At 40.6% G+C, this 13,072-nt stretch overlaps 1 pseudogene; it reads right to left on the bottom strand.

Annotated features, from left to right (window-relative positions):
- Positions 1-2,870: 2,870 nt before the first annotated feature.
- LOC146917773 (uncharacterized) lies at positions 2,871-8,603 on the bottom strand (annotated as a pseudogene).
- Positions 8,604-13,072: the final 4,469 nt, after the last annotated feature.

Below are 13,072 nucleotides of genomic sequence, written 5' to 3'. Positions count from 1 at the left end.
ATGTGTGATGTTGGACCAATGCCTTGCTGACATGTGGATTTGGACTGAGACTGGCTCGGCCTTGCTGAGTTTGGAACTTTGAGGACCTTTTTGCAATTTTAAAATTTTTAGGGACTAATCTGCAATTTGAAAAAGGACTGGACTGCAAACTGTTTAAGGCTGAAGGACTTAATTGCAATTGACCTAAAAAGACTAAAAAATAAAAGTTTGACCTAAAAGGACTAAAATTTAAATTGAAAAAAAAACTTTAAAAGAAATAAAAATGGAAAAGGACTAAAGTGCAATTTTTAGAAACTTTTAGGACAAAAATGAAAAAATAAAATAAAATTGAATTAAAACTGGTAAATGGAAAATAACGTAAAGTGAAACGATTAAAAATAACAAAACGGACTAAAATGAACCAAACTAATAAATGAGGTACTTTAAAGTAACCTCTCTCTGTCAAAATTTTGTGTGAAATGACCAAAATGCCCCTAGGGACTAAAATGACTCAAACTGTCTCAGATGCAATTTCTGAAATGGATTTTTACCAGGGAATTAAAGCAAGGGCTTATACAAACTAAATGAAAAGACTCAGAGACAAGTTTTAGGGATTAAACAGAGTTTTAACACAGGAAATGACTAAAATGCCCCTAGGGGCTAAACTGACTCAAATGACTTCAAATGCAACTTTTTTGAAATAGATTTTAACATGAAATTGAAATAAGGACTTAAACAAACCAATTGACAGGGCTCAAACAAATTTCAAGGACTAAAATGGATTTGAATGCAGGAAATGACTAAAATACCCTTCTCCATGAATTTTGCAAATAATATTGAAATAAAGTGCAGAGAAAGATGCAATTGATCAGAGACAAATTCAAATGACTTGAAATGCAAGAAAAGAATTGAGCTAGTATTTTTAGGTCCAAAATTAGGGTGTAACAGCTGCCCCTATTTAAGTTTCGTTGTCCGGAGGGTCAAGAGACGTAGTCTTTGATTTGACGGGACAAAGATACTTAAATATTAACATTTGCACTGTTTTTGGACGTAAAAATAGGCTCTCAGATTTTCAAAAACATGAATGCCATGCAACATTTTGATTATGAATGGAAGACAAACAACTGGAGTCTACAGAGCATGCCATATCACTGGGGGATCCAGGTAGACATTGACAGGGTAGACAAACCAAGAGACAAAAGATAGGTACAAGCTGTTCTTTGGATCGAACTAGCCACTTGACCATGTAATTCAAATAGAAGGTGAGCACAAGCTGTTCTTTGGATCGAACTTGTTGCTTGACTTTGAATAGAGATACAAGACAGGTACAAGCTGCTCTTTGGATCGAACTTGGCACTTGACCGGAGACGTAGACATATAGGAAGATACAAGCTGTTCTTTGGATCGAACTTGTCGCTTGATTGAAGATACAAACAGATAGGCAGATACAAAATGTTCTTTGGATCGAACTGGCTGTTTGACTGGAGATATAGACAAAAGGGTAGATACAAGCTGTTCCTTGGATTGAACTCGCCTCTTGATCAACACCACATCATGTAGGTGGGTGCAAACTGTTCTTTGGATCGAACTTGTCGTTTGACCGATAACAAAGCATAGGCTGGGTACAAACTGTTCTTTGGATCGAACTTGTTGTTTGTCCTGGAATATAGGGATATAAGCAGGCACAAGCTGTTCTTTGGGTCGAACCAGCCACTTGACCAGTAACAAGACATATAGCAAGATACAAGTTGGAGGTTTGATTTGAAAAGATACAAATTGAGGGTAAGTTGATATTGACTTGAAAGATAGACAAGACCATTATTGTTGGCCCAAAAGCAAATTGAGAGTGAATTGACATTGATCTGAATTGAATTGAAAGTTGATATTGGAAAAGACATTGAAGGCTGAGAATAATCAGAGACATAGACATTGAATTGAGAGTTGAAATTGAATTGAATTGGAAATTGAGATTTGAGTTGAATCGGAAATTGAAATTGAGTTGAATTGAAATTGAGATTGAGTTGAATTGAATTTGAGATTTGAAATGAATTGAAATTGAGGTTTGAGAGTTGAGATTGAATTGAATTGGAATTGAGATTGAATTGAAATTGAGATTGGAATGAATTGAAATCGAGTTGAATTGGAGATTTGAAATTGAGTTTGAATTGAATCGGGATTTGAAAGTTAAGATTGGAAATGCAACATGTATGGTATAACAAGATCATCAAATGTATGAGCACATAAATGCATGGTTGTGCATGTATGAATGCTTGGAAATGCATGATTGGGGTTTGTAATTTGGCAGAGAAGTTTCGCAGAGATAGACAAAACATTGGAAGATTGGGCACGTAGTGGCTCGTGCTATAACATATACACATGTAAATCCTCTTTGGAGAGACCGTCGTCGAGAGACGTATCAATACCATGGCTGAGGGCAATATATCACATCACATATACAAAACTTGCAGAAGAGGGCACCTTGGAAAATTCTTTGATACAGGTCGCCGTTGCTAGGCATGTCAGTGCTGGGTAAACATTGGATGTTCACATCTGTGGTCAATGCTTTTATATCACTTTCATTCTTCATTTTCATTTTCAATCCCATTTTTGCCTGAACCGCCCTTTCGGGTTTTCGATTCACCGGGAACTAAATTCTTTTCACTGCCCCATTTTTGCCTGAATTGCCTTCATAGGTTGTCAATCAGCGGGGTGCTCATTTTTTGCCTAAGCCGCCCTTTCGGGTTTTCGACTTAGCGAGCTTTTCATTTTCATTTTTCTTTTCTTTCATTCTGTTTTTTCATTCTTGCCATTGACCACAGATCATCCTGGGTAGTAACCTGCTCGTAATATGTATTGAAATAGACATTGATAGACATTTATTCATGCATGATTCACTGAAATGTATCCTGTTGCTCAGGTTTGCTTTCAAAATAGACAGAAAAAAGATTTTTTAATTTTTCAAAAATGTTTGTTTCAGACTTTGACATTATCAAATAGAAAGAAAATATTTTGTATATAGCATTGAAAGTGGAAAGAAAAGTAGAGTTTCAAACAAAAGCACAGGATCAAATTGATGTAGAAGAGTGAAAGTCAGCCAAAGGCATAACTCCACGGATTTACAAAGCTTGGAAAATGGTAATTTTATTGGTTGGTGGTACATTGAACACGATGACCGCTACATTTCATAGAAATTTTGAATTCACAAGTACAGAAGCTTCTGATGAAGATGATCATTGACAGTTGCAGATGCCCCAAGGGGTGATGGTGATTTGCCAGATATAGTTACTTGTCTTTTATTGTCAACCTCATTTTTGCATGAACCGCCCTTTCGGGTTTTCGGCTCATCGAGGCACTCATTTTTGCCTTAGTTGCGTACAATCTCTGCGAGCTTTTTCATATTCATTTTTTTTGTCCCTAACTTTTGCCTGGATCGCCCTTTCGGGTTTTCGATCCACCGGGAAGCACATTTTTGCCTAGGCCGCCCCTTCGGGTTTTCGACCTACCACGCTGTTCTTTTCTTTTTTGACAAAGTATTTCTTGACTATATCGGTATTGACAGGATTCGGAAGTTCAGCACCATCCATGTGTGTAAGAATCAGAGCACCACCAGAGAAAGCCTTTTTGACAACATAAGGACCTTCATAGTTAGGTGTCCACTTGCCCTTGGGTCGGGTTGCTGGCTTATCCTTCTTTTCAAAACAAGTTCGCCTTCCTTGAATTCTCGAGGTCGGACTTTCTTGTCAAAAGCATTTTTCATTCGCACCTGATACAACTGTCCATAAGCCATAGCATCCATGCGTTTCTCTTCAATCAAATTCAACTGATCGTACCGACTTTGACACCATTCAGCCTCAGTCAATTTTGCTTCCATGATCACTCGAAGAGATGGAGTCTCCACTTCTAGAGGGAGAACTGCTTCCATGCCATATACAAGAGAGAAAGGAGTGGCCCCGGTTGAACTGCGCACCGTAGTACGGTAACCATGCAAGGCAAAAGGTAGCATCTCATGCCAGTCTTTGTAAATGGTGACCATCTTCTGAACAATCTTCTTGATGTTCTTGTTAGCGGCCTCAACTGCACCATTCATCTGAGGTCTGTAAGGAGAAGAGTTATGATGTTCAATTTTGAATTCTTCGCATAAAGCTTGCATCATGCTATTGTTCAGATTGGAACCATTGTCAGTGATGATCTTTTTGAGAACACCATATCGACAGATGATGTTATTCTTGATAAACTTGACAACCACTTGCTTGGTCACATTTGCATAAGAAGCATCTTCAACCCACTTGGTGAAATAGTCAATCGCCACTAGAATAAAACTATGTCCATTGGAAGCCTTGGGCTCAATTCTTCCGATCATGTCGATGCCCCACATAGAGAAAGGCCATGGGGAAGAGATGACATTGAGAGAGTGTGGAGGCACATGAATTTTGTCTGCATAGATTTGACATTTGTGGCATCTCTTGGCATATCTGTAGCAGTCACGCTTCATAGTTATCCAGTAATAGCCGGCTCTTAACAGTTTTCTTGACATGGTATGGCCCGTAGCATGGGTCCCAAAAGTACCGTCATGTACATCATGCATCAATTTCTCGGCTTCTCGTTCATCAACACATCTTAGCAAGACCATGTCGTAGTTCCTCTTGTATAGGATTTCTTCGTCCAGAAAGAATCTACTAGCCCATCTCCTCAGGGTCTTTTTGTCCCTATTGGAGGCACCAGGTGGACATTCACGATTCTGCAAGAATTGTTTGATGTTTTAATGCCAAGGATTTTTATCATTCACATCTTTATCAGCCTGATCTGGCATATTTTCAATAGTAAACACATGAGCGGGTCTGTCAAGACGCTGCACTTTGATTACAGGCACGTCATTCCAGTGATTCACACGAAACATGGAAGACAAAGTAGCTAGAGCATCAGCCATTTGGTTCTTACCCCGAGGGATATGGTGCAGCTCAACCTTGGTAAAGTATATCAACAGACGTCTTGCATAGTCACGGTATGGGATCAACTTCTCATGATGGGTCTCCCATTCACCCTTTATCTGATTAATGACAAGTGCAGAATCTCCATAGATGTCAAGGTGCTTAATTATCAGGTCAATGGCTTCTTCAATGCCCAAGATGCATGCTTCATATTCAGCTATGTTGTTTGTGCATTCAAAAGTTATTCGAGCGGTGAAAGGAATGTGATGCCCTTGCGGGGTTACAATAATGGCCCCGATTCCTTTACCATAAGCATTGACAGCACCATCAAAGACTAATCCCCACTTGCTATTGGGATCTGGCCCTTCATTGATCAATGGTTCTTCACAGTCTTTTGCTTTCAGATACATGATCTCTTCATCAGGGAAATCAAACTTAATCGGCTGATGATCATCAAGAGGTTGACAAGCAAGATGCTCAGCGAGGATGCTTCCTTTGATTGCTTTCTGAGCTTTGTACACAATATCATATTCAGACAACAGCATCTGCCAACGTGCAACCTTTCCAGTAACAGCAGGCTTCTCAAAGATGTACTTGATCGGATCCATTCGGGATATCATCCAAGTTGTATGATTCACCATATAATGACGCAGGCGTTTGGCAGCCCAAGCTAAAGCACAACAAGTCTTTTCAAGCATTGTATACTGAGTCTCACAGTCGGTGAACTTCTTGCTCAGATAGTAGATAGCATGTTCTTTCTTTCCAGTCTCGTCTTGCTGACCGAGGACACAGCCCACGGACTCATCTAACACTGACAGATACATAATCAAAGGCCTTCCTTCCACTGGCGGGACAAGGATAGGTGGTTCCAACAGGTATTCTTTAATGCTATCAAAAGCTTCCTGGCATTCATCATTCCATACAATAGGCTGATTCTTTCTGAGCAATTTGAAAATTGGACCACAAGTAGTAGTCATGTGAGATATAAATCTTGAAATGTAATTCAGGCGTCCGAGGAAACCCCTGACCTGCTTTTCAGTTTGAGGGGCCGACATCTCTCTGATGGCTCGGACTTTGTCGGGATCAACTTCAATGCCTCTTTGGCTGACAATGAAGCCTAGCAACTTTCCAGATCTTAACCCAAATGTACATTTGTTAGGATTCAACCGCAACTTGTACTTTCTCAATCTTTCAAACATCTTTTTCAAATACACAACGTGCTGTTCTTCATCACTTGATTTCACAATCATGTCATCAACATATACTTCAATTTCTTTGTGAATCATATCATGAAACAGAGTGGTCATACCTCTTTGATAGGTAGCACCATCATTTATCAAGCCGAATGGCATCACCTTATAACAGAATGTTCCCCACGGAGTGATGAAGGACGTTTTTTCTCTATCTTCAGGTGACATCCGTATCTGGTTGTAACTTGAGAAACCATCCATAAAGGAGAACACTTTGGACTGAGCAGTACTGTCAACAAGCACATCAATATGCGGCAATGGAAAGTTATCTTTTGGGCTAGCTTTATTCAAGTCTCTGTAATCAACACACATTCGAACTTTCCCATCTTTCTTTGGTACTGGGACAATGTTAGCAATCCACTCAGGATATTCAGCTGTCATGAGGAAACCCGCATCAATTTGCTTTTGCACCTCAGCCTTGATCTTAAGACCCATGTCTGGACGAGACCTTCTCAATTTCTGTTTGACAGGAGGGCATTCGGGTCTTGTCGGTATCCAATGTTCCACAATCTTGGGATCTAGACCCGGCATATCTTCATAGGACTATGCAAAGACATCTGGATAGTCATGGAGAAGCTGAGTGATCTTCTTTTTCACCTCTGGCTCAAGTGCAGCACCAATCTTGATCTCTCGCTTGTTATCTTCAGTACCCAGGTTGATAAGCTCAATCTCTTCCTGGTGAGGCTGAATGGCTCTTCTTTCTTGCTCAAGCAGTCGAGTGATCTCATATGGTATCTCTTCATCATTGTCCTCATCTTCAGCTTCATATACAGGGAATTCAAAATTTGGAGGAACCATAGGGTCACTGTGTTCAACGGGTTTATTATGGTTCAATCTGCATAATATGATTGGGATGATTTTAGAAAAAGTTTTTCATGCAGATTTTTGAAATTAATAAGAAAATACAGATGTTTTGGTTTTTTCTGGCATTACCATTATTTCCAAGAAAAAGACACTAAAAGTAAAAAACAAAAGTCGTGGAAAAAACGACGATTTTTATTGATAACGGCGTAGGTGGAGGCTTGCCTGGTCTGGTGACACAATGCCCTTTAGCAAGTAAAGTTGGGAGTAATTCAGCATATCGCATGGGTATTGGTGGAAAATGGGTCCTGGGTCGAGGACCCTGTTGTTGCTGTTGTGGAGCAGGAGGCTGCTGTTGTACTTGCTGAGCAACGGCATTAACGGGTGCTGGTGGTTGACCCGGGGGCAGAGGATATTGCTGATAGAATGGCGGGAAGAAAGGATGTTGAGAGTACTGCATGTATTGATAGGGCAAAGGTAACTGAGTAGCATTAACAGGAGCTGTAGACTGGTTACCAGATACCATCCCTACTTCAGATTCTTTCCTCTTATGATGGCCATTGCCATACTTCTTTGGCGCACTAGCTGAGGACTCACCCTTTTCAAAGACAATAATACCTTCTCTGACAGCCTCCTCTAGACGAGTTCCCATAGTAACCATGTCGGAGAAGTTGTTTGGTGCCGAGACTATCATTCTTTCCTTATATTCCTTCTTCAGAGTCTTCAGGAATGTCTGTGTCAGCTCTTCCTCATCAAGCCGAGGAGAAACACGGGCAGCTGCCCCTCTCCACCTCTGAGCATATTCACGGAAGGTTTCATCTGTCCTCTGAGAAAAAGACTTAAGAGAGTCCCTATTCGGCTTCAGACGGGTATTGAACTCATAATGACTTTCAAAAGCAGCAGCGAGTTCTTCAAAAGTATGGATATTGTCTTTACTCAAACTAGTGTACCAGTCTGCCGCATCTTCTGCCAGGCTATCCTGGAAACAGTGTATCATCAGGGCATCTTTATCTGCATAGTTGGCCATCTTTCAGACGTACCGGATGACATGGTTTTGTGGACAAGAAGATCCATTGTACTTATCGAAATCCGGCACTTTGAACTTCTTAGGTACCTCAAACTGGGATACCAGGCATAGATCACGAGCCTTAGCAGAAACACCGCTACCACGGCTAGCTTTAACCTCACGAAGCTCTCCAGCCAGTTCTCTCAACTGTTCTCTCATAGCTTCCACTACAGGATCTTGTCCACGCGGAGTGTCAATATCAATCACCTGAGGCACAGTGTGTACCACAGGTTCGGTAACAACAGTAGTCACTTGAGGCATATAAGTATTTGTAGGAACAAAAGTTGTTGTAGGAATAGGTCCTTGATTGGCAACACCAGAGATACCGGCTGCAGTGTTAGGAGCAAAGAAAGGGGGGAGTCCATAGGGACGCCCATTGGGCATCACAAACCGAGCATCAGAAGCCACAGTAGCCAGGGGGATAGAGGGAATCCCTTCAGTAGAAGCTGGAACAGAGGTGGCTGGTTGTTCTTGCGCAGCCATCAGAATAGACATAGTGTCATGGGCCTTAGCCAAGTCTTCTTTCATAGCGGCCAATTCGGCGCGGAGCTGAGCATTCTCTTCTTCAAAGTTAGCCATATTCCGTCTCTTGTACAACCTTGTGTGATGAACTCTATCTGGTTGGTGAATCTTGCGAGCACGAGCCACTTTTCAGACTGCGGCGGAAAAACCAGGAGGCAATGAGCACGAGGGAAGTTTTTTTGTGACCAATGAATGCACATGATGCATGAAATGTGTAAATGCATATGTAAAAAGACTCTTTTTATGTTATCGAAGGGTTTTAGACAAATTAGAAATTTTGTAAACATTACTAAACAGCTGAAATATTAGCACTAGAGGAAACGTTCAAACATTACAAGGTCTTTCAAGATAATTCCCTTTGAAACGCCAAGCCAAGAGATAAGCTTTGGAATGTGAACAACATAGACAACAACAGGAAATAACAAAAGGAGGTAGAAATCCTCAAGCATAGGAAGTGGAAGGATCATCCTCAGACTCAGACTCAGACTCATAGCTGCAGTATCGTGCATAGAAGTTGCGGGCACCCCTAGCCCTCTTGGAATCCCTCATATGCAATCTGTCTTTCTCTTCAATTTCTTTCCTAGCCTTAGCTAACTCCTTCTTCAATGTCAAGACTTAATGATTCTTCTGCTCATCCTTTCCATCCAAAGTCATAATCAAGTTCTCAGCCTCATAGTATCTAGTCTTCCACTGATGCTTCTCTCGGCTCTCCATAGCTAGATGCTCCTGATACATCTCCTGAGTAGGTGGAAGTAGTGGCAAAGGCATGGTTGGAACGGATGCAGACACATATCTCATGGCGGGGTAAGGCATGCCAATCTTCTCAGCTTGGTTTATCACCCACTGAGTATAGGCCTCATGAGCAATACCGGATCTCACACCCATGTGTTTCACCTCTTTCTTTCGAAGTTTGGACCAAGCCTCTATGAAATCCTCCCTTATTCCCGTAGGAGCATTGGAGTAATGGAAGAAGTAAGGAGATGTAGCAAGATTGATGGGCTTATCTTTCATCGGGAAACCAAATTGCCGCAAGGCGAGCTCCGGGTTATAGTTGATTCCACCCCGGGTACCAAGAAGAGGTACATTAAGAAACTTTCCACCACCAAGGATAATCTCTTTGACCTTAGAAGCCGGAGTAAGCCAAACCACTTCATTAGGAGTGAGAGCCATAATCCGCTGTGAAATAGTCCAATTCTCAGGATTGTCATGAAAAGACTTTGGAAGGTGCGAAATAAACCACCTATAGAGGAGAGGTATGCAGCAGAGAATATACCCACGACCCTTGCCGGATCGATCATGAATAGCATGGTATGTGTCAGCTAACAAAGTAGGAACCGGATTCCTGGAGCGGAAGATCATGATGGCATTCATATCCACGAAGTTGTCAAGATTTGGAAAGAGAATGAGCCCATAGATGAGTAGTGCAAGAATAGCCTCCAGAGTGTCCTGACAAGTGGTTTTGAGATTGGCTTTATCAAGTAGATACTCCAAAGTAAAACCTCGGATGTGAGCCTTAGTGACAAGATTCTTGGATACATCGGTGGTCTTGAGATAGAGATCTTTAGCAATAACCAAGGGAGTAGGAGGATTCTCAAGTCCTGCAAAAGGTGTTCCCTTGGCTATGGGTAAGCCGGTCAAAGAAGAATAAGCCTCTAGAGTAGGCATCAGCTGAAAGTCGGGGAAAGTGAAACACCGATACTCCCGATCATAGAATTGCACTAGAGTGTGCACAAGCTTCTCATCCACATTAGTCCAGAGAATAGTAAGTAAGTTCCCATAACGATATCGGAAACCAATCGGATCCTTAACCTTGAGTGCCAAATCCCTCAAACTAGCCAAATCGACCTCCATGAACTTGTATGACTTAGTCTTCCCCATTCCTACAATGTTTACAAATTCAATTTGTCTAAGCCCTTCGATAAATGCATGGAAAAAGTTTATGCATGTATGCATGTATGCATGATCACATTCAAGTACGGAGAAAACATGGTGGGTTGAGTTTCAAAGTCAAGGAGTCATGGGTGGGCACGGTGTCCGGTGAAACTAGGGCTTCATGGAATAGTAACCGGGTTCTAAAAAGGTTCCCAAGTTGCAACCTCTCTTGCGTATATCATGGTGCCACGAGACAACACTCGCTCCATGATTATCCGTAAGAAGGTCTAACTTGAGTGTAGTATCGCGTGATGACTAAAACTCGAGACAACACTCGGTTTAGCCTCCGCACTACATCCTAGAAAATGGCCATGGATGAGTTTGGTTATCTACGGTTCATAGCGTCATAGAACAATTGGAAGTAAAGTGCCTAAACGCAACAACACGCGCCGACAACATCACCTCCAAAATGCCTTAGCTATGTGGGATTGATCGCATAATCCAAAACACGAGGCAACCCCCGGAATGAATTGTCGATTATATCCCTCCTAAATCCTAAGTTCACTCAGCCCGGATGTAGGACTTTTGATATTCTCACCCCACACGTTTGCAAGAATTTGAACATTTATTCACATAAGAAAGCAAGTAAAAGAAACAATTAAAAAGAGCGCAAACGTGGAAATAAAGACTAGGCGTAACTCTCGAATCCCCAGTGAAGTCGCCAGCTGTTTTCGCTACGGGAAGGTGTTAGGCACCCATAACGACTATAGTATCCTATAGGAACCATCTTTATTTTCTACGCGCGCGCTTTATTTTTAAATGCTATTTGAAAAGTGTTTATTTAAACCTAAGAGTTTACTAAGTGAAGAATTGGAGAGAGAAGAATGTTTGATTTTTTTTGTTTTATTTGAATTGAAGGAATATTGGTTCCTTGCCTACGTACCCTTTTAAGGGATCAAATCCACCGTAGTTCTCTTCCAAAAAATGTTTTTGTTTTTGTTGGTTGATTTTAAGTTTGAAAATTGGAATTTTGAAGAATGGAGATTGAGAGGCCTTAAAGGCATGAGATTTAAGAAAAAAGTGAGGTTTGATTAGTTATTTTGAAAAAAAGGTCAAGTATGATTAATTTTCATTGAAATTTGATTAAGAAAATAAAGAGAAAATGCAAAGGAGTTTTGACTCCTATATTTTTTGAAAAAAGGTTTTCAAGTGATGTTGTTCAAGGTTTTTTGGAAAATTGATTTTTCTAAGTGTAAGTCCTAAGCATTCATCTAAACATTCAATCCTAAACATACATCTAAACATGCATATCCTAGCCATACATCTAGAGTATCTAGGTGATGTGTGTGCATGTGTCGGTGCTTGTGTCGGTGTACATCATTAGAGTCCATTGTCCTTTACATCATTGGCCTAAATACATGCTATGGTCTTGCAAGAAATTAAAATATAAAGGAAATTACAAAATTCCTAGGTCTTTACATACTAAGTCTTTGCATGAAAGTTAAAGAGTATGATAATAAGGACTAAGAGTATAAGATGGAGGATGAAATGCTTATGGAGTGCATGAAACATGAAGTAAAATGGTTAGTAATCAAAAAGCATAATAGCATGAAAATTATAAGCAAGAGAAACACTAAAAAACTTGGCAAAAAAAGTAATGAAATCCCTAACCTAAGAGTGGCAAGATATACCCTAAATTTGCCATAACATCAAGGCAAGGATATGACTTATGATCCCCCCATATCATGGCAATTTTCAAAGGTGTTATTTCAGCCATAACATGAGAATCACAAAGAAGTATCAAGCCAAGAGTTATGACATATTCGTAGGCATGTTTTTACACTTATTTCCACACTAGGATATTCACATAACTTGTAAAACAAGAAACTAACATTTAAACCCACAACACAATGGAAACAAGCACATGTTCAGAGGCAAGAATATCAAGCAATCATATGTCAAGTATCCATGCCACTTAGCAAAGTATCATGACCAAAATATAGCAAGATTTCACAAAAGTTTTAGCAATAACAAGAAATATCACACATATATTTTTCAGGTTTTAAAATGTAACAACATCACAAAAATATCAAGAAAAATGGCAAAAACATATAGAAACATTTTTTAGAATTTTATTATGAATTTTGAATGTAACAGAGGTGTAATTAATAAGAAACAGTGTGGAAATAGTAAAAAAACACAAGAAACGAACACAGCAAGGAAACTAGGCCCAAGTCCAAAGTTACAGATGGACCATGGACTATCCAAATGCCTCAGAGGCATTGGATTGATCCAAGTCCATCAAAACCCTAGATCTGAGGGCTGAGAGTGCATAGCGCATGGTAACTAGGTTCAGGTACACCTAAACAAACAATCTCAAGCGTACACATCATCACAAAATTGATCTGACGGTGGAAAAGGGGTAAGGCAAGGGTTTGGGGGTGAACCAGACTGGTTCAGATGAACCGGTTCGGTTCGCTCCCCTATAAAAGCATAAGGACCGGTCTAACATTCATTCTTCACTTCCCTTTCTCTCTCTACGTTGCAAACTTCTCTCCCTTCTCTCTAGACTTCTGATCATCTTCTCCGGCGGGTTTCACCGCCGCCGGTGAAGATTCCGATGCCGGAAACCTAACCGTCACTCAAAACTCTAC

The sequence above is a fragment of the Medicago sativa genome, chromosome 6, assembly GCF_051527215.1.
Source record: "Medicago sativa cultivar Bolivia chromosome 6, Bolivia_mono, whole genome shotgun sequence".
Lineage (NCBI taxonomy): Eukaryota > Viridiplantae > Streptophyta > Magnoliopsida > Fabales > Fabaceae > Medicago > Medicago sativa.
The sequence above is the reverse complement of the archived record's forward strand: the minus strand, read 5'-3'. Positions and strand labels throughout refer to the sequence as shown.